This window comes from Narcine bancroftii, chromosome 6 (assembly GCF_036971445.1).
Source record: "Narcine bancroftii isolate sNarBan1 chromosome 6, sNarBan1.hap1, whole genome shotgun sequence".
NCBI lineage: Eukaryota > Metazoa > Chordata > Chondrichthyes > Torpediniformes > Narcinidae > Narcine > Narcine bancroftii.
The window spans coordinates 179620813-179644521 of NC_091474.1; the positions used below are offsets into that span (position 1 = coordinate 179620813).

The window sequence follows — 23709 nt, forward strand, 5'->3', positions numbered from 1 at the left end:
TGGATAAAAATCGGGCAACTAACACAGTCACAAGATAAGCATGTGAAACTCTACACAGTCAGTACCCGTGGACAGGATTGAAGCCAGGTCTCAGGTACTGTGAGGCAGGAGCTTTAGGAGCTGCACCATCATGCCACCCAATAGAAAAGTACAAAATTACAGCACAGGCAGTACTTCCTCAATTTGGTCTGCAATGTGTTCATATTTTAAAACGAGTTCTGATTTCATGTTGCAACAGAACTCCTGGAACATAACAGCAGCTTCAGAAACATACTTGAGCCTTTGGCTGCTAACAGAGGTTGAGGGTGAGGTAAAATCTGAATATATTTCAAACTAGTGAAAGAATGTTCTTAAGATTATGTTATAATTTTTTTTTTCAATTTTTATTTGTGCAAAATTCTGAATAATGGAGAGAAACACAAGAATCACCACCAAAATCAACAAATCTCTTGAGAAATTTAAGAAGGGGACAAATATTTTTTAAATGTTCCCCAACGACACTTCGATTAAATTTGAGCCTGAGAAATATTCTACAATTAGGTTTGATGCTGGGAGCTATTAATATTGAGTGATGTAATGCAAGACAAATATGCATTTTAAAATTTCTGATGTTTGAAAATGAATCAGATCTTGCACTGATGTAAGGGGTGTGGAAGTGAGAGAATGTTGTGCATTTTTAGTGAAAGAATGTGGAACAATCTACCTGAGTGCTCCGGCCATAAACAGTAACCCAGCATCGTTTGCCCCTGAACAACTGCTACCAAATTTTTTAAAAATTACATCACAATGACAGGCCCACCTGGCCCTTGAGCCCATGCCGCCAAATATATCAATTAACGTACAAACCTCATATAGTTTTGTAGTGAGCGCCAGATTTGAACCCGGGTCCCTACTGCTGTAATAGCATTGTACTATTATTATCTGAATTATATTGCAGATAACAGCTAGTTCGAAATTCCGGATGTAAAGAAAGCATTGTATTACAGCCAGAAAATTCTCCCCGCCTGAATAGTCATTAAAAACATCTGATAACCTCCCAGTTATATGCCATTGTGCACATAAACCCAAGTAATCAAGTACAGCTAAATACATGACATTTCCTCTGATAACTTCACACATTTAAGTTCAAGTTCTTTATTTACATAGCACATTTTTTTCAACTTGCATTAATTAAAGTGTTGTACAAACCAAGGCAATCGATCAAAATTAGTACAACTATCTACAGAACAATGGATTAAGATATTATAAATAGACCACAATTGCAGTGAATAGTACCATGCTGATGGAGGTTAGGAACATACAAAGGGTTTCAGACATTAAACGCTAACGACAAAAGGTATGGTTCTAACCTGGATTTAAAGCAGTTGAGAGTTTAATGGTCAGGGGAATGCTGTTCCAAAGTTTGGGGTTACAACTATGAAGGTCTAGTCTCCCCTTTGTGTGTGCTTAGCACATGGACAGATCGACATTCTGTGGTAGCTGACCTGACCTGCTTGGGAGTGGAGTTGGGTGTAAGCAGATTAGAGATATGGTGCGTAGGGGGAGGTAAGGTCGTTGAGGGCCTTGTATATAAATAGCAGCAGCTTGAAGTAGATTCTGGCACTGGCAGCCACTGGAGATAGGCTAGAATAGGGGTGATATGGTTCCTCTTCTTGGCACACGTCAGGACCCTAGCCGTAACATTCTGAACAGATTGGGATTAGCCAGTCCTCCCTAACCCACCTCCAATGTATAGAGAGTTAGCATAATCCAGATGTGAGAAGGTAAGGGAATGAATAAGCCTTTTGAAGTCCTTGAGTAAGAGTACAGTTTTATTTTAACAATGGTGCAGAGCTGGAAAAAGCAGACCTTCACCACGGCGTGGACCTGTTTGTCAAATTTGAAGGCAGGGTCAAGTAGCACCTCAAGGGATTTAACGTGAGGTTTAATAAAAGTGGATAGATTACTAAGGGAGTCATGTAACTTTTTGGTAAAATTAGGGGGTGTAAAATAGGATGATCTCAGATTTTTGTCCCATTAAGTTGGAGGAAGTTGCAGGCCATCCAGCATTTTACGTCTTACAGATAGTTGGTGAGGTTGGTGATTTTTGACTGGTCATCCAGTTTTAGGGGGAGGTAGAGCTGTGTGTTGTCAGTGTAACAGTGGACGAAGATGCCATGTTTCTGCATGATATGGCTGAGGGGGAGCACATACAGTGGGAAAAGTACAGGGCCGAGGATGGATCTTTGCGGAACCCTGCAGGAGAGGGCGGCTGAGGGAGATGTGTAGTCGCCCATGTTGACCGTGAAAGCCCTGTCAGTGAACCAGCTCAGGGCCACGCCACTGATCCCGTCCTCCAGCTGGAGACAATCTATCAGAATAATGTGATCGATAGTGTTGAACACTAAATGAAGACATGCGCTGAGGTCTCGGAGCATTAGAACAGCGGCCCCAAATGAGTCTGTGGTGAGGTGCAGGTCATTGTATTCCCTCAATAAGGCCAACTACATTCTGTGGTGGCTTTGTATCCTGACTGAAACTTTTCAATTTTTTTTGGTGAAGATAGGGAAATAGTCGACTTTGGAGAGGAAAGGAAGTTTTGAAATAGGTCTGTAAATTTTGGGGATGGGGAGGCCAAGGTTAGGTTTTTATAGGAGGGCTGAACCACTGCGCATTTGAAGAAGGTTGGGACAGAGCCAGTGGCTAGGGAGCTGTTGATGAATGGGAGGATTCAGTACCGCTGAAAGAATTTAGGTAATTTGCACCTTACAAGGTACAATGGATGGGTAGCAGAGAGAGGCCTGAGAGAGCGTGTCATAACTACAAATGGAGGTGCGGGCCTCAAGAATCAGGTCACATTGCAGAGGAGAAATTAGAGGACTAGGGGCAAGATGAAAATCAGTGCAAGGATTACAGTGCCTTACAGCAGACAAAAAGTAATTTGGCGTAATATAACACTACTTTTATAATATGACAATAAATTAAATCTTCAATCTTGAATCCCAATTACAAATCTGAAACTAAAATTGACACAACCACGAGGCCCACTCCCACCTGACTACAACACCCTCAGACTCTACTCTCATTCTGATGCACATTTTTTGGTAAAGGAATTTTCTCGCTTTTATTTGTCCATCTATGTCTATGACTTTCACTTGCTTTCATGAGGTCTTATCTACCATCCTATCACTGGTGACCTACAATAGATCACTCATAATGATAATGATGTTGAGTTTATTGTTATACAAATTGTACAATGTATATATGTCCAAAATATTTACCTACTGCAGCCAGATACTGATCAAGAAAAACAATAAACTAATGAACTAAATTAAGAGTCAATAAATACAGTAGATAATATTCACAGTAATCCAAATGCAAGATGATTTTTTAATAGTTCAGACAGTCATGATTAAAAGGGAGAGTGTTAAGGCTTTGGCTCTACAGACTTCGGCGAGAACAGGTAAGAGGCGAGGAATATTCAGAGTTGAAGTCAGAAAGGACCACCCTATTGGAGGAACAAAAAGGATTCAGCAGGTAGGTAAGGTAGGTACAGGTAAGGGCAGGTTTTTTTAGATATATATTTTGTTCATCTAGTCATAGACAGTGGGAATGGCAGCCAGGGTAGGGGAATGCTCCTCTTGCAGAATGAGGGTCATCAGGGAAGCCATCAATATCCCTGATGACTTCATCTTCAAGAAGTGCATCAGCTGCAACTCCTGACAAACCAAGTTAAGGAAATGGAACTGGATGAACTCGGATCATTTAGGAAGCAGAGGGGGTGATACACAGGAATTAAAGGGGCACTATTACACCTAGGAGGAAGGAGGAAGGTAGATGGATGACAGACAGGAGAGGGAAAGGGAACAGACAGGCACACCTGTAATGTCCCCTCAATAATCAGTATACCAGTTTGGCTACTACTGGGGGAGGGGGGGGGGGGGGGTAAATCACCTACCAGGGACAAGCCATAGAAATCAGGTCTCTCATGTAAAGTCTGGTCCTGTGGCTAAGAAGGGAAGGGTGGATAAAAGGTGAATTCCATAGGGGAACAGATAAGAGGTTCTGTGGAAGAGAATGAGTATCCCAGAGAGGGTGTCAGGGTATCTCAGATCAAGTTCATGGCATTCTCAGGAGGGAGGGTGAGCAGCCAGATGTTGTGGTCCACGAGTGACCAATGATGTGGGTAGGAAGGGTGAGGAGGACCTGTATGGAGAGTTTAGGAAGTTAGGCTATAGGTTGAAGGACAGGACCACCAGGGTACTGATCTTAGGATTGTTACTTGTGTCACATGCTAGTGAGGTTAGATATAGGATGATAATGCAGTTTAACGTGGATAAAGACATGGCGTAGGAGGGAGGGCTTCAGGTTCCTGTTTCATTGGGCTTTATTCCAGGGAAAGTGGGACCTGTTGCAATGAGATGGTTTGCATCTGAACTGGAAGGGGACTAATATCCTTGCGGGAAGGTTTGTTAGTGCTACTCCAGTGGGTTTAAACTAGTTTTGCAGGGGGAATGGAACTAGAGCGCCAGAGCAGATAGAGGAGTAGAGGAGGAAAAAGATGATGTTAAAATTGCATGCACCATTAGAATCAATGGGTTGAATGTGTTGGAAATGTGCTAAGGTGCATCTATTTTCAATGCAAGGAGTATTGTAGGAAAGGCAGACGAGCTGAGAGCATTGATTGGCATGTGGAATTATAACATTGTGGCTATTAGTGAAACTTGGTTGCAGGACACGGAGCTCAATGTTTGGGGATTCTGTTGCTTTAGACAAGATAGAATGGGGGAGGGGGAATAAATTGGAGTTGTGGCATTGCTCCTCAGGGAAAACATCCGACTGAGGCAGGACAAACCAGAGGACTCGTCTACTGAAGCTATATAGGTGGAGTTGAGGAACCAGAAAGGTATGACCAGACTCACGGGACTGCCCAGTCATCAGCAAATCTGTAATGAGATGGCAGACAAGCTGTAGGAAACGTCCAGTTGTGATTGTAGGAGATTTAAATTTTTCACATATTGATTGGGACTCCCATATTGTAAAAGGGATGGATGTATTGGAATTTGCCAAATATGTTCAGGAAAGTTTTCTAAATCAATATACCGTATAGAGATACTAATTAGAGAGAGTGCAACACTGGATCTTCTCTTAGGGGAAAGAGACCAGACAGGTGACAGAAATATGTGTAGGGAAACATTTGAGTCCAATGATCATAATGCCATTGGTTTCAAGTTAATTATGGAGAAGGTGAGGTCTGGGCCTGGGTTGAGATTTGAAATTAGAGAAAGGCTAATTTTAAGGAAATGAGAAACAATCTAGAATGTGTGGATTGGAATAAATTGTTTTCAGGCAAGGATATGCAAGCTAAGTAGAGGATCTTCAAAGGTGAAAGTACAGAGGTTGTAGGTTCCTGTCAGGATCAAAGAAGAGATTAGAAGGCATAGGGAACTGTGGTTTTTTAGGGATATTGGGGATCTGGTTTGGAAGAAGAAGTTGATAACAGGTACAGGCAACATGGAGCAAATAAGGTACTTGAGGAGTATAAAAAATGGAAGAAAAACCTCAAGAAAAAATCAAGAAGACTAAAAGAAGACATGAGGTTGCTTTGGCAAACAATGTAAAGGAAATTCCTAAGGGTTTCTACAGATACATTAAGAGCAAAAGGATAGTAAGGGACAAAATTGGTCCTCTTGAAGATCAGAGTGATCTGCTTTGTATGGAGCCAAAAGAGATGGGTGAGGTCTTAATATTTTTTTCATCAGTATTCACTCAGGAAAAAGGCACAGAATCGTGGGAAGTAAGGAAAACAAGCAGTGAGGTAATGGAATGTATACAGATTAAAGAGGAGGAAGGGCTTGCTATCTTAAAGCAAATAAGGGTGAATATCCCAGGACTTGACAAGATATTCCCTCGGATCTTGAGGGAGGCTAGTGTAGAAATTGCAGTGGCTATGGAAGAAGTATTTAAAATATCCTTAGCCATAGGTGTGGTGCCAAAGGATTAGAGAGTAGCTCATGTTGTTCTGTGGTTTAAAAAAAGGTACAAAAAGTAACCCTGTAAATTATAGGCTTGTGAGCCTGACATCAATAGTAGGTAAATTATTGAAAGATGTTCTAAGAAATTGGATATACAATTATTTGGATAGTCAACATGGTTTTATGTGGTAGATCATGTTTAACCAATCTTATAAAGTTTTTGAAGAGGTTACGAGGAAAGTTGATGAAGGAAAGGCATGGATGTTGTTTATATGGACTTTAGTAAGGCCTTTGACAAGGTGCCACATGCAAGTTAGTCAGGAAGGTTCAGAGACTAGGTATTCACAGTGAAATAGTGAACTGGATTTGACAATGGCTGGACAGGAGAAGCCAGAGTGTAGTACAGGATGATTGCTTCTCAGACTGGAGGCCACTGACTAGTGGTGTGCCTCAGGAATCAATGCTGGGACCATTGTTGTTTGTCATCTATGTCAATGATCTGGATGATAATGTGGTAAATTAGATCAGCAAGTTTGCAGATGACACTAAGATTAGGGGTATCATGGAGAACAAAAAATGTTTTCAAAGCTTGTAGAGGGATCTGGACCCTCTGGAAAAATGGCAGATGGAATTTCATGAAGACAAGTGTGTGGTGTTGCATTTTGGAAGGACAAACCAAGAAAGGACATACACGGTAAATTATAAGGATCTCAGGAGTGCGGTAGAACAGAAGGATTACAGATACATAATTCCCTGAAAATGGTGCCACAGGTGAATAAGGTTATAAATAGAGCTTTTGCCATATTGGCCTTCATAAAACAAAGTATTTAGTACAGGAGTTGTGATGATATGTTAAAGTTGCATTAGACATTGGTGAGGCCAAACTTGGAGCATTTTGCACAGTTTTGGTCACCTAAAGACAGGAGAAATATCACTAAGATAGAAAGAGTGCAGAGAAGAATTTCTAGGATGTTGCTCAGACTTCAGGAACTGAGTTACAGAGAAAGGTTAAACAGGTTAGGACTTTATTCCCTGTATTGTTGAAGAATGAGGGAAGATTTGACAGAGGTATTTAAAATTAAGAGTGCGATAGTCAGAGTAAATGTAGATAGGCTTTTTCCACTGAGGGTAGGTGAGATACAGACATGGGTTAAGAGTGAAAGGAGAAAAGCTTAGGGGAACATGAGGGGGAACTTCCTCACACAGAGGATGGTTGGGGTGTGGAACGAGCTTCCATATGAAATGGTGAATGCGGGGTCAGTTTTAACATGCAAGAGGAATTTAGACAGGTACATGGATGAGAGAGGTATGGAAGGCTATGGATTGGGTGCAGTTCAGTGGGATTAGGCAAAAAAGTGATTCAGCACAGACGAGAAGGACCAAAGAGGCCTGTTTCTGTGCTGTAATATTCTATGGCGCTACGGTTCTAGGGAGCTTTAATAGCTTTTGAAAAGAAACTGTTCTTGAACCTAGAGGTGCTGGTTTTTAGGCTTCCATGACATTTGTATGAAGGCACCAGTGAGAAGAGGTTGTGATCAAGTTGCTGGGGATCCCTTACAATGTTAGATGCCTGTTTGAGGCCGCACCTCTCATAGGTGTCTGCAGTGGATGGGAGGTCAGAGCCTCTGATGGACCTGGCTATGTTTGTCACCATCTGGAGCCTCCTTCATTCCTGGGCACTTGCACTGCCAAACCAGATTGTGACACAACCAGTTAGTATGCTTCACATGGTGCATACATTGACCCAGATGAGCCCTGATGAATGAAACTCAGGCCTCTTTTTACTAGAAACCAATGGCATCACTAGGGAGGTGCCAGACATATCGAGTAACACCATCAGGGGGGGTGACACCAAAATGACTGTCTTTATAATTTTTGTGCAGTGTTTCCACAGAAATTTTTATTTTTGTTATAAAAACATATTTAGTTATAGCAACAAAAACATTTTCTTATGCCCAGCTTACATATCAATAGACCTACAAGGCTAAAACTCTATGCTAATTACTTTTTGAACCTTCTAATGCACTCTGGTCTGAGCTCTCATTATTACCCAATTACAATGATACTTCAAATCACACCCTAAAAGCACGTGCTGATGTTTTCGTTGCTCCTGGTGTTTTTAATAGTCACTACTTTTGTCAAACTTTCTGGTATTTTAGCTACAAAATTATGGTAATTAGTATTTGTGAACCTATATCTATAACTTTTTTGAAAATGAAGCAGTTTGATATTGTAATTTAAAGGTATAATTTTAATTTTGCTAGTTGTTTATCTCACTACTATTGCCGTTACATTTAGTAATATATAGGAATTATGATTTTCGAGTAACATTAGTACAAAAAACTATTAAAGATTCTGTATGTTCTGGTATGGGAGGAGGTCCATGGTGGTGGTGGTGGTGGGGGGCTGGTGGTAGAGGGGTGCCACCATGAGTTACCACACTGGGTGATACCAATCCTAGTGACACCACTGCTAGAAAGCCATGGACCTGACTGACTTGTGACTGGAAATACCAAGTTCATTTTAAAACTGAGTTAGCCTCATATTTAAACTATCATTCCTTTTTCTTTGGAAAAGGATAATCTTTCTTTCAGAAGCAAAGTAAATTTCTGTTCATTCAAATCATTTGGAAAATAAAGCAAAAATAAGTTGTTTCTGTCACATAAAATAAAATCCCAGGTATCCATGGGGATTGCAGCTGTCGGATAAGCAAATTTTCCAGTTGCCTTAGACACAAACTACAATTGGCAACTAATAAACCTGCATTAAGAATAAATAGTTTAAAAGACAAAAGGCAGTGCAAAATGTAATTTGAAAAGAATCAGTATTGTAGTATAACTGCTATGCTAACTGTTCCTCCATCATAATTAAGCACCCCCCCCCCCCCCCCAAGTTTACAGATAAAGCCTTACTAATAAATATAAGGATCCTTACTAGGCAGGGATAGGGAGACACTTTGGGAAGAGCTACCCCAGTGACGAGCAGCATTGGTCAGCTCTTCATCCTGGGTGTTGCCATTTGATTCAAACAGCTGCTGAGTGTGGGCCATGACTGGAGCACTCCGTTGGTTGAATGTTTGCTCCTATCTTCACCAAGAGTGTGTGTAGTACTTCAGAGAACATTTTTACAATTCAAAACTTTTATTTAAATTTTGTATTTATTCTTATTTATTTTAATTTTTATTATTTATTCATTTCCTCAATTTTACTTTGCCAATGGCTTGGGGTTGCTGGTTTCTTGAATTCCGATACAAGGGATTTTATTATACCTAGTTTTTGTTGTATTGGAAGAATCATAATGACGTTTATTAAGAGATTCTTTGCATTACATACAACCAAGTATTGAGATTCTTGGCACAGCAGCAGTTGCCTTCATTTGATAGTACGATCGATCGAGATGAGTGAATTGTGACAAATAGGAAAGGAACACGTGTAATTATGGACACAAGTATATAGATGCATTTTTGTTACACATGGTATTATGGTGCCAGTACCACCAGCATACAACACATGCACATTTGATGAGATTCAAAGATACTCAAACATACTTTAGACAACATACAATTTGAACAACTATACAACTTTGCATTCTTTGTCACTTTCTCAAATAACACTCTGTAAATGTGCAATAAAATTTAATTCCTCGCCCTGAATTTTCAAAGCATTATCCAGTCAGTCAAGAGCAGAAAACTTATGACTTGTTTAATAACCTTTCAGTCAAAAGTGAATTATAACTGTTATCATCAAGCAGAAAAGAATGGATTTCATTATTTTTACAGTGATAGCTCAGATTGTAACTCAGTCTATTTATTACATCGTAGTGTCACCCATGTGATGTAATAAATAGTTAATTTCTTCAAAAAGATCCAGAAAGGATTCTGAACATGAATGAATCTGAAGGATTAGCACAGATAACCATCAAATATTACAGACTGTAACCAGCAGAAACTTATAAAAAAAACAATTATAGACACCAAATGGCAGGACAGTTAGATGTACGAGGTAAAAAGATGCCCCAACTTCAATTCAAGATTTTTTTATTTTTTTTTACAGAATATTCCCTCAAGACATTAATTATTACATATAAGAGTAGATGTACTAAATTTGAATTAAAATCAATTCCATCAACAAGAGGTGAAAATTGTCCAGATCACTGCCAATGGACTTAAACGTGTAAAAGCCCAACAGCTGTCTGTGGTCAATTGAAAGAGTAAAGAACCAGAATGCCAAAGCCAATGGTAACATTTAATTATATTCCCAAGAGAAATTGACTTCAATTTGGGATCAGAGGTTTGTGCTGGACAAGGCTAGGACTTTAAAAGCTCTTAGATGAGGTCTAGACACTCACAAATGCCATTATAAATTAATAGTAAGCCAAAGTTAAGCCAAAATCCTATTTGTCATGAATGTTTTCCCTGATAGTTGATCAATCTTCTTGTTATTTCCTCTGCAAAGCATCTTCAATGTGCCTTTACAATAGGAACATGCAAAATAAAACCATGACACTTCTGCTATGTAAAAGGTTATTGCACTTACAAATTTTAAATTAATCTATATAAGATTGACAATAACAAAGGGCCCAAAAATGGCAAGTTGCTGGGAAGATGTCAATTGCATTGGGGAAGATGTAGGCAATGAGATGCACAAATTGGTGGATGATTTGTGTCAAATTGCCAGCAGCTCACCAAATGACCATCTCTACGTCAATTGCTCCTTTGTGTCACATGAAACTTGTGACTATACACCAGCAATATGAATGAATGATGGTGGAGACACTTAAGGCTGTCTGTTCACACCCAAAGGACTTTGTCAGTGATGTAATTTATATTCCTTACATCACTTTCATTCTTGGAAGGCCAAATAGGAAACAATGAAACAAAAGTTTAAGTTCTGTGACAGTAATATTTTCTCAAATGTTTTTGAATAACTTAATTACTTTTAAATTCATTTATCCTCTTTTTTTTTCCTTTCACAGTCTCATTTATTTCATTTTCCTAATCTTCATTTATTTTTCACTGGTTTCAGATTATTTACTCTCTTTTCATTATGTCCCCCACTCTATTGAGTTTTATTTGGTCAGATGATCCCAAAGATTGTTTATCTCATCACATTTTTATGAAATTCCAGCAATTTCCAGAGTGAAAATATTACACTCTGTGAAGTTAAAGCACAGCCAATGACCATTATCTTAATGTGCATCATTTCTGCAATTTAATACAATTTAATTTTGTTTATTTATATTCCTAGTACAGTGAGAAAGGTTCTTCTGTGAACAGACCAACAGATCATCTCTTCAATCAGCTATGTTAATAGTACAAATACAGAGTCTAGATTATAATGAAATGAATAGTCCATAAAGGTGACACGGTTAGCATAGCAATTAACCCAACCTTGTTGCAGCACCAGCAAGTCGGACCAGGGTTCAAATCCCATGCTGTCTGTAAGGAGTTTGTGCATTCTCCCCACGTTTGTGTGGGTTTTCCACAGAGGCTCTGGTTTCCTCCACGGTTCAAAAAGTACCAGGGGTATGGGTCAATTGGGTAATTGGGCATTAAGGACTCATGGGCCAAAAGGACCTGTTACCATGTTGTATGTCTAATTAAAAAATATTAAGTTTGAAAGATCAAGCAGCACCAAGTATAAGGAGTGTGAGGGCATTGCTATGGGGTTCACAATTTGCAGAATATAAGATTTTTGCGCACACTGACTACTAAAAATTAGAGGGAACATTGGAAGGGTGGATAAGAAAATTTGTCTGGGGCATGATGGGTCTTTTGGTATGTTAGTTGACTTTCCTAGGCATCTGGAGATGTTGATGGAGTCAATAGAGGGGAGGGAAATTTGCATTATGTTCGAATGTGCATTCACTTCTTTCTGCAGCTTCTACCAATCTCGAGTAGAGCTGATCTTGTACTGTCCTGTGATGCGTCCAGCAAGTAGGCTTTTGATGGTGCGCCTGCAGAAGTTGTTGAGGGACAAGGGGAGCATGGCAAATTTCCTTAATCTTTTGAAAATGCAGAGGTGTTGGTGTACTTAGTATTTGTAAACTTCTTTAATCTCTCTTTTCAACAGACCACAATCCCTATTTACTTCAGGGCCATTATCATACCAGTACCAAAAACACAATAAATGACAACCAACCAGTGGCTTTGCCATCCACCATCATGAAGTGCTTTGAGAGGCTGATCATTTGCTCACATCATCTCTAGCCCACCAGCCAATTTTGAACCACTTCAATGTACCTACTGGCCAATCATAATCCACAGTAGATGCCATCTCTCTTGCTCTCTTCATCTGGATACTTGGCTTTCTGTCTAACAGACTGCAAAAATGAAGATGAGTACACTTTAAGTCAGGAGCTTTTTTTAGAAATGTTTCCAATTCAGGGTTGTGATTATTTAGATTATTAATGTTTTATCAGAATCAATTTAAGTGTGCAGCTGTCACACAATAATACAATCACAACATTGTCAGCGATTGTCAGGGAAAGTTGACTACTAAGGTCAAGGAATTCACCAGATGGATTTAGATCTGGTATTTCAGAAATTTTGATCAGCACGTAGCTTTCAATGAGTTGTCAGCCAATACACGTGGAGGGTTTAAGTTAAACTTATGTTTAAGTAGAGTGGCTTTGATAGTTTGCTACTATCTTATGATTAAACTGTGACCCTTTGAGCCAATACTTGGGATTTGAAAACATTTCGAAGGTCAGTGTCCTTTTCAAATCCTTGAGAAAGTGGTCTTTGTGAACAGCTGCAAATATAACAAAAAAAAAAAATTTAGAGGCCAGCAAAGAACTAACCATGTTTAGTATCGAATGATATTTTGGTCACAAAGTACTGTAGCTTTTTACATGTCAAAAGGATATTATTACGATGATATTGGAGTGCTCAGCAGAAATATAAAAAAGGTGATAAACTAATCCATTACAACAAACAAGGCTGTAATTTGCTTTCCTCATAAAATTGGTTTATTTTGATGACATTCCCCATGCGAGGCTGAAATATTCCAAGGGTAAACTTTATGAGAAAGCTGTGTGATGGTGGTGCACACTTCAAAACACATGCCCTGTAAGCACGTATACATGTATACACACACACACACACACACACACACACACACACACACACAGACACACAGACAATGTGGTTAGATAACTATGAGAATTGTTTGTCCCACTGGACTTGTACCATCCTGGCACTACCCTTGTGATTTAAGCAATACTAAAATTACTTGACCGTTTAATTTACAAACAAATTATTTGCCTTTGAAAGTTCTAAACTGAAGCTAACAATGTTCTTTCAAACATCTGGGGTATTGCTATTGACAAAACCTTATGATCAACAAGAGCACACAATATACTTGTAAGAAAAGCCATTTCATAACATATTGCAATAATAGATGAGACAAACTGAATTGGTGATAAGCCATTTTGAAATAATTTCAATCTCAGAGGCTGAAATCAGTCACACTGATTCAATTGAATGTTTTGTGGGCAACCGATGTGTGCACTCACTTCTCCATCACCATTAACAATTATTGTTGAGAGTATGAGGATGCTTCATATTAAAACCATAATTCAGTCAAAATTTTCCACTTTACATTAGAACCGAGGAAATCAAGTCTGATTAATGATCATAGTTTTGGTCTCAAGCTGACATTCCCAGATTTTTATATCACTTGACTACATTTGTGTCTAATATTCTTTAGATCTCAGCCTCAAATATTATTGACTAACAATCTACAGAGTAGAGAATGACAAAGTAAAAATATTTTTGAGCATTTCAGTCCTAAATTTCTGACCTCTAATCCTTATTCTTATCTTACCTTAAACCTATCAAATTGATATCCCATACCATCATCTTACCTGCAAGAAGAAACAACATCTACTACTAATGTACCATACACTACCCAACCCTCAAGTTTCCATCTTCAGCATTCTTCCCTTAATTAGACCTGATCAGCCTCCACAAAATTGGTTTAATTCTTGCCCCAAAACCCCAACACTGTCAGAACCCCAGACCAACCACTTTCCTGGACATGTCATTTTTCTTTTAGTGTACTCTAAAAGCTTCAGTGGCTGTTGAATGTTGAAGCAGCAGGACCATGGTTAAAATGGTAATTAATGTTTTGAGCACCTTAGCAATATAGATCAACATGTAGGCTTCACTGTTCACTTTGCAAGTCAACCATAAATTATCCCAAAAAAGTAAGGAAACATATTTAATGTCCAATATATTACAGGTTACAATTGCACTAGCATTTTAAAAAAACCTCATTTATCAATGCCATCATGAGTAGAATGATACTGAAACACTCCACAGTCAAAACTGTGTCATACCTTCAAGTATTTTTTTTGAAAACTAGGAGTAGACTTATTTACACCTGGAGAAATGAAATAACCTTTTAAGGTTATGTTAATAGAAACAACAGAAGCTTTTAAAAAAAATACTAATTTAGAGGACATCGACTTCATTGACAAGGCCAACATATTCCAAATTGCACTCAAACATGGTGGTGAGCTGCCTTTACGAAATGCAGTAATCTTTCTGGTATAGATGTTCCCACAATGGTTTTGGATAAGAAACTCCAGGAATTAGATTCAACCTCAATGAAGGATCCAATATATTGGCAAACCAAGCAGATATGTGATTTGGAGGAAAAATCAGCAAATTGGTGCTATTGTTAAATTATGCCGCAAACATGTCAATAAGTAAACACCTTTCATTCACTGAAATGTTATCTTAACTGGAGCAGAAGTGAAGGGGGACAACTAGAAATTCATTGTAGTTTTGATATATCAGTAACAATGCTGGTCAGGCTATTCAATGCCAAGGTCAAATTTTACATGTAAAACCTCTCTCCCAACTGTTTCCAACAGGTTGATTATGCACACATAAATAGGGCACCTTCAGCATCACTTGGTTGCCCCCCCCCCACCCCCCCCAACCACCCACTCCCTCTGTAGCCACTACTTTGCTTGCTGCCTCTCTGGTTGTAAATTTCCATTTTTGATTCTAAAAGTGGCAATTACTGAATATCAACTCCTTTTTAATACACACACAAGACTGCAGGTAGATGGTGACTTGGATTGAGACCTTTGGGAAGTGCAGGGAAGAAATAGGTGGGCATGAGATAGCACTGGTGTTGTTCTTGGCTGGCTGATTGCATGGTTGTTTGGAAAGGGCAGAGGATAAATGATTAGTCTAATTATGGTGATGAGCGAGGATCATGGAGGTACAATACAAAAGATCACGATGCAAACAGGTGCTCAGAAGAAATCTCTAGCCCAGTAGTTCCCTTCATTAAAGTTGATGTACAAGAACCAAACTGGCTTATAATGATGATTAATGATTAACATTAATTTCATGATCACATTAATTTGCTTTCAAATTAACAATAAAAGCCACAAAAATAGAGAGCTTTATAATTTGTGCAGGAATGAGAGAACAGTAAGTCAAAGTTTCTAATTCAATAATACTTTATCAATACATTTCCACATTGACTCTACTTTAAATGGTGCCTATTTATTTTAGTGGCACAAGCAACTATCCTTCAAAAACTATATATCTTTATTTTTTTATATATAAGTATGTATATTTCATGATAACATTATTAAAAGTGCCAATATTATAATTTTAGTTTAGCAGTTATGCTGTTGGGCATAGAGCAATGTGGTGTTTGCACAGCTAGAATGCCCACAAATGATATTTTACTGACAGAAGCTTATTTGCAAATTAACAGATACCCTAAATGTGATGAATGATGTAAAGCATTTACAATAAATTGGAAAACTGAACCTCAGAACAATCTCTTATCTCTCATTCTGGGGGTGGGAATAAGGATGGTCAAGTTTAGTTAAAATTACATAGATTTTAATCTTGAGATGATATTTTGCTATTTTATTGGTTTGTATAAGTAACAAATGGTTTATCATCATCTAGGGTTCATGACCAGATAATTTTCTAGAGCTCTCTGCTGGATGGTGAATCAGCAAATACAGGATTGAACTTGGCCATAACATGTCCTGTTGTCAGTCGTGTCCTGGTCTCACACATGAACAGGGTATTTGACAAATCATGAGTGAACTACCTAGAAAAAAGTCTTTCTGAGAAAGGGGGAGGAAAGATCTTGTTGACCTATGGAATGCAGCCTTATCGTCAATGTGTAATTTGAACGGAAGACTGTTAGAGGATATCAGAAAAGATTTGTTGTACAAACCAACATTATTCTTTCTCATTTTACCTATCTCAAACTTTGATAAAAATATTTGATTCCAATATACAAAGGGGAAATACAATAGATGGTGAATTTTTTCAGCTCATCACAAGGGTTCAATATTGTTAAAGGAAATCAACTTAAATATCAAAAGCTGGTGTTCTACACCATCACAAAAATAATGAATCAGAGACAAAGCAGTTGAATGGAAGCTCATCTACATGGTTGAATAAACAATAGTTAAAAAGACTGATTATTAGCAATTATTTTAACTCATTTTGTGAAATGTTGAACTACAAAAAACAATAATTTCATGCATTTCGGAAGGCTATTTCAGGAGCTGGAAGCTACATGAGTTTGTTATGACATGTATTTGACATTTTGGTGATTAATCACAGCTGAGAACAGACAGCTGAATTTTATCCAATAAGGACCCATGAATCAGCCTGTGACAATACAAACCACACCTCTTAAAGTTTGTCTTGTTCCACTCACTCAGTTTACTGTAATAAACTTTGAGCCATTCAGATGAAAACCGTGCAGCACCCCAGCAGTCCCTGATCACAGCAATCCTGCAAATTGCATCCCTAACCCACTGAGCCTCCACAGAGGTAAGAGAATACTAATTATTTTTAAATTATGTTTTAAAATTAATGACAAAGCAAACAAAACAAATATCAAGAAACCTTTAAAATTTTTAAGCACGCTTTGCCAGATTTAAAAAAAAACGTGGAAGTCTTTCTCTGCAAGTCCTAATAATCCAACATTAGAAATAATGAATAACTGAAAAGAAAAGCAAACCTAGGAAATACAGTTTAGAATAGTTTATTTTGCAATACTTAACAGAATAAAAGCCAAGCTTTTTTGCCCTCTTTATATTTCACTTAACATTGAGAAAAGAGAGGATATGAAACAAAGAAATGACAGTGTAATAACACTTTTTTTTGATATGATGAAAATAATCGAATCCAATTTTTAACTGGATCTCCACAAGTCTCTGTCATCTTAAAAATGATATCTTTGAGCAGGTTGCTGTTAAAATATTTGGACTGTACAGAAAATAAATACAAATAATTTTAAAAATTAGCTAAAGAAATAAAATATCAGTGCAATATTGAGCTTGAAAAACAACAATGACTAAAGCTTAGTTTGTCCCAATTAGAATGGCAACTTTTTTGAATGATATTGAGTATTTGAAGTCCTGCTCAGCAAAGGTAAAGAATTATTGGTGAACTTTAGATGAGATCATATATTGTTTGAAATGTCTTTTCATGATTATTCAAAAATCTGCAACACAAATTTCAATGTCACATTTTCTGGTTTGCTATTCTGGCAAAGTTTCACATTGGGAACAGAATTTATTCTTGTGTGCAATCATGGAACATTTATTCACAATCTTAACTTGACAAAATCCTAATCAAGTTCAGTCTACAAGTTTCAATTGTTGTTACTGATACAATTTTACAGTGAAGATTTTTTTTTTGAAAGTCTGACTATTATGTTTCCATATTTTGACTGCCCCCTTGATTCAAATTTTATGAAATGTTAATGGAATAATTTTATTGAGCAAACAATTCTGCTTATAAAATCAGCATAATATTTTCACTTTGCATATCTTTACAAGCATTCCAGTCTACAGTAGACCAAAATGTGATTTTGAACTTGTACTTTTTGTCCTTTAGAAAATTATGTACTCAGAAAATTCAACTGTATCAAGATAAATAGGTTTATTCCAGTCCACTAATGTCCACAGTAGCAATACTATAGAATAATTAAACTATGTTTGTTCTATCTAGCTTGTTACTTTCTCAAAATTAAGTGTATAGATGGAACAATATAAATTTTTCACTGAATACATCAATCAGAAAATAGATATGTAGCACAACTGGTCAAAGCATTGATTAAAAATTTTTAAAAAGTAGATTTGCACTTCCCCATTTCTGGTTAATATGTAAAGTGAATATATTGACTGACATTTCCAGAAATTAATTCAATATGCCACAGAATGACTGCAACATATCTGAACCAATAGAGGGTGGAATTATTTTTACGACAGACTCCACAATCTTTTAAGTTGATATTTTTATTTCTTTGCCAATTTCCACTTCTCCTTATTTGATCTTTTACATGGGTTCTTTATCAGCATATGTTAATATTCAGCATCAGGCAACATCTCTTGGTATTTTTAAGAAGCAAAACAATGAAACAAACTTCAAGGTTCAGCAATACTCAAAATCATCACACTGGCATTAGAGGGAGATTGAAAGAGTTTTTTTGTTGGATAGATGGATCAGGTAGGGAGAAGTGAAAAAAAAAAAAATCGAACAGTTGCTGTGAAGCCAAGATAAATATATTTTCATACAGGGGGTTTCTATGTAACAATCACAGCCCTGGTTCCTGAGCAACAGGCATCCCTGGGGATTTGCTGAAGTGAACAGTGAGTCAGCTATTATAGCTTGTGGAAGGGAAGCTTGTTGCCAGCATGGGTAGGATGTCGGTTGTAGATTGATTGTTTTTTGGCTTCAGATTTCAAATTTGCTATTGTGTCCGAGATTAGTAGCCCTGGACAATGCTGCAGCAATTTTATCAAACTATTAACTGACGCCAACAGTTGCACCAGCTGGCAAGGAATAATTGAGGCATGGGCTGTTAAACGATAGCAATATTAATGCTGTATTTAAAGTATTGGATCTCAAATAATTAATTAGAAATCTTTACTTCATGGCATGTTAGAATAGATTTTTTAAATATGATTATAACAAATCTAGATGGCACTTTCTGGGCATTTATTAGTAGGTGAACAAAAGAACAGTCTTGTGTAATTTTCAACATAAACCATGGGTAAAATATTAAGAGAACATCATGTCACATCAAAATGCAAGTATATATCAAATTACAAGAGAATGACAAAACTTTCACTGTAGCCTTAATTAGTGCCTGTCTTCACCCGGGAAGTCATTAGTAATATCCTGGACAGTCAGAAGCTTCAAGGAGTAGAGTTAGATTCAGTTAGGGTTACTAGAGAAATTGTGCAAGGCAAACTAAACAGGTTAAAGATTGTTAAATCTCCCGGGCCGGATGAGTGCATCCATGGGTTTTGAAAGAGGTGGATTTGGAGATTGGCGATGATTGTCCAGAAATATATAGACTCTGGAGAGATTCCAGAGGATTGGAAGGTCGCAAATGTGGTTCCGCTGTTTAAGAAAGGTGGGAGACAGAAAAAAGGAAACTATAGGCCTATTAGTCTGAAGTCGGTGGTAGGAAAGATATTAGAGTCGATCCTCAAGGATGACGTGATGAAATACCTCGAGATGCATGACAGGATAGATCCAAGTCAGCATGGTTTTTTTAAAGGGTAGATCCTGCCTGACCAACCTATTAGAGTTTTTTGAAGAAATCTTAACTAGGATAGACAAAGGAGAGGCTGTGAATGTTATCTATTTAGATTTTCAAAAGGCTTTCGATAAGGTGCCGCATATTAGGCTGCTAAGTAAGATGAGGGCCCATGGAATTACAGGGAAGTTATTAAACTGAATAGAAAAGTGGCTGATAGGCAGGAAGCAAAGGGTTGAAATTAAGGGTTTCCGATCTGGATGGCTGCCTGTAACTAGTGGTGTCTCGCAGGGGTCGGTATTGGGGCCGCTGCTGTATACAATTTATATTAATGATTTGGATTGTGGTATAAATAGTTTTGTAGCCAAATCTGTGGATGACATCAAGATAGGTGGCGAAGTAGGAAGTGCAGTAGAAATCGTATAGTTGCAGAAGGATATAGACAGATTAGGAGACTGGGCAAAATTATGGCAGATGAGATTTTACATAGAGAAATGTACAGTTGTACATTTTGGCAGTGGAAATAAACAGGCAGAATACTATTTGGATGGGGTGAAAATTCAGACCTCGGATATGCAAAGGGACCTGGGTGTCCTTGTGCAAGGAAACTAAAAGTTAATGACCAGGTGAAATTGGAAGTGAAGAAAGCGAATGCTCTGTAGGCATTCATTTTAAGCGGAATAGTGTACAAGAGTAAAGAAGTGTTGAGACTCTACGGGGCACTGGTGAGACCTCATTTGGAGTACTGTGTGCAGTTTTGGGCCCCCATCTTAGAAAGGATGTGATGTTGTTGGAGAGGGTGCAGAGGAGATTTACTAGGATGTTTCCCGGAATCCAAGAGCTAATGTACAAGGAGCGTTTGGCGGCTCTTGGATTGTACTGATTGGAATATAGGAAAATGAGAGGAGATCTCATAGGGGCATTTCATAATTTGAAAGGTTTAGATAGGGTGGATGTGGGTAAGATGTTTCCCTTGGTGGGTGAATCGAGGACAAGGGGTCATAGTCTGAAAATTAGAAGTTATCCATATAAAACAGAGATTAGGTAGAACTTCTTTAGCCAGAGGGACGTGGATCTGTGGAACTCACTGCCTCATACTGCAGTGGAAGCCAGATCACTGGGAGTATTTAAACAAGAAATAGACAAGTATCTCATTAGTGAGGGCATCAAGGGATATGGGGAAAAGGCCAAAAATTGGAACTAGTGTACAGTAGCTTAGTGTAGATTTACAGAACAGACTCGATGGGCCTAGTGGCCTGGTTCTGTTCCTTTGTCTTGTGATCTTGTTTACTTTCTTCACTCAGAGCCCTGCTCCTATTTGCCTCTCCACAGTAGCAATTAAATAGAATAATGAAACTATTCCTATTATCCCTCTTTCTTTTCCTTACCTTCCACTGGGAAATTTTAATTAAGCCTTAATTTTGTTGCACTAAACAGTAGTTGACCATTCAAATGAATGCAGTACAGAAAATACTGCAAGGTTATTTTCTGACCACAATCAAATCTTGATAAATTTGCAGGAGGTTACAGGACAGTATCATCAATCTGGGCAAAAGAGTGGTTGGTTTTAAAACTCAAATGCATTGTTACCTTATCACTTTTCAAAAAAAGGGAAAGCAATTTTTGGATTAAAATTATGCTAATGAGTTGTGATGTCACTGCTAATGTCACATCTAATGTGAGAAATAATCATACTACACAAATCAAGTTTATTGTCAAGTACAATACAACCCGATGTAACAGCATTCTCTGGTCCTCCGTGCAAACCATGCAGACACACAACCAGACATAACACACATACAGACAAACAATACATATGCAGGACATGTACCGGAGTATTTTATCTCAATAAATATATATTGTTTTGTACAAATGAGAGTCTTGGATACTTATTGTGAGCAGTTCCTTCAGTCATTCAGCATTCTCACTGCCTGTGGGAAGAAGTTATTTCTCAGCCTGGTGGTGCTAGCTCTGATACTCCTGTATCTCTTCATTGAAGAGAGCAGCTGAAAGATGCTGTGTGCAGGATGGAAGGGGTATATCACATCAACTGGCTTGGGGGAGGGGGGGAGAATGAGGGAGGTGACCCCTAATCTCCAGTGAATCAATAGTTATGTTCTGATTAAATGCATGAATTCGTAATTAATATTGGCGTCATTCATTATTTTCAGTCACATCATTTGAGACTAAGATTAATCATGTTATCACAACTAGGATTAAAAAAAAATATCTGCATGGAATGAAACCAACTAAAAAAAATGAGCAATTTATTCCATGAAAAATAGGGAGGTGCCAGATAAGTTTTTGGTTGACATTTTCTCCTCCCTTTCTTTACCTCTTCTTGCCTTTCACTGATGTTTATGTGCATCTTTGAAATTAGGGGATTGCTATCCTGTCACCAGGATGTGGCTCTGCACAGAGAGGGGGCTACCATATTTGAAACCTTATGATAGATTTAGAGGGAAAAGATCTGCTCAGATTCTTGAAAGAAGACAGATCAATGAAAGGGTTTTCACATCAAGAATTTCATCGACCCTGCCTTTCCTATTACCCTGTCAAATGTCAAACTGAGATGTAGGGGTGGATCACACTGTTCTCATCTGAAGCCCATCCATCTACATTTTATAGAAGGACAATGGTTAGTAATCAGAAACAAGAACCTCAGATGTTTATCTCCCTTTTATCGACATCATGAAGCAAAGGTGTATGCTGGGTTTTTAATTGTATATCAAATTAAACAGGGAGCTCACAATAAACCATTGACAGAACCCAAAGTCCTCAATAGCGTCTGAAGTATCAAGATATAGCGATGAGAGTTTAAAAATCACCAATAATTGGTCTCTAGTTGTTGGCATTAATTAAGTATCAACTTTAGTATCAAGTTCAAGGGAATTCAGTGACAAGAAAACTAAAAAGCCAGAAAATAATGAACAATTTCTCACCTCAATGTATAGAGATATAATAGAATAATTAAATTATAGGTTGAGTCCTATATTTTTTAAATCGATTAGTTTTTACTCAAAATATCATTACTTTTCCTGATATTTTAAGCTGATTGAAGTGAACTTCAAGCTGGATAAATTTTATGATCTCAGACTGAATACTATGTGCTCAGACATGCAGTGAAGTCCAAATACTGCAATTATTCAAATTCAGATGGTACGAGAGATTAAGAGAATTCTCCTGGTCCAAATGAATTGCCATCCTTCCAAAAGGTTCCCTACCATATTTCTTCTCAAATTCAAAAATTCTTTTCTTATTCATATATTTATTTCCTGCCGAGGATGATAGTTTACTTCTATGTTGAGCCACTGGTTTACATATCAGTAAAATAAATAGAAGTCGGACTAGGAATGCAAGTGGACAATTTGGCTTGTTATCTTCTCTCCAGCATTCAATAAGTTGGCCATTTTTCTTACCTCAATACAAGTTTTCCAATCAGCCCCATAATGTCGCAATATTTGATTATCTCTTTCTTGACTGTCATACAATATTTCAGGATATTGGAAAATAGTTGCTATGAAAGACATCACAAAATTTGGTTTTATTACTCAAAATCAAACTTGTCAAGGAACTTTCCTCAGAGTTAATATAAAAAAAACAGATGCTGAAAATATTTTTAAAAATATCATTTCGCACATCATCTGGTATCTGTAGAAAGAGATGAAATTTCATGAATGAGACCTTCTAGTTTATTTCTCACAAACTATTTATTTGTTTTCCATGGATTTGAGATGAAGTGAGATGTTAACATCTTAAATGAAAAACAATTGAAATTGTATAGGGATATAAATAAAATATGAAAATCTGTAGACAGTGTGGTTGATGTAAAAACACACAATGCTGAAGAAACTCATCAGGTCAAGTTATATACTTTATATAGCAAAGGTAAAAATATATAACCGATGTTTCAGGCTTGAAGCCTTGATAGCTCAGCACAATATGGAGGGCTGAAGGGTGTGTACTCTGCTGTAGTGTACTATGTTCTATGAAATATTACTATACAGGCCTCTTCCTCAGTCAGTCTGGTTGCAGATTAAACACTCCCAGAGCAAAGAGGAAAGCAACATCTCCAGTAGAAACATTCCCTCATGCATTTCTTAAACAGGAAGCACCATCAACAAATTGGCATTAAACTACTAAGTGAAATCAGACAAATTAGATAATATAAATAAACTCATTACAGTCTTTAAAAATCAGCATTT

The 23709-nt window shown here is 37.6% G+C and overlaps 2 protein-coding genes across 12 annotated transcripts in view; one reads left to right on the top strand and one right to left on the bottom strand.

The window, feature by feature from the left end:
• cep85l (centrosomal protein 85, like) overlaps window positions 1-23709 on the bottom strand; it is a 314062-nt gene that overhangs the window by 86705 nt on the left and 203648 nt on the right. The gene's annotated exons all lie outside the window — the stretch shown is intronic.
• pln1 (phospholamban 1) overlaps window positions 16684-23709 on the top strand; it is a 39493-nt gene continuing 32467 nt past the window's right edge. For all 8 annotated transcript variants that reach the window (XR_011340589.1, XR_011340588.1, XM_069886844.1 and 5 more), the window contains exon 1: window positions 16684-16782. The gene's annotated coding sequence lies outside the window, so the exon portion shown is untranslated. The remainder of the gene's footprint in view (window positions 16783-23709) is intronic.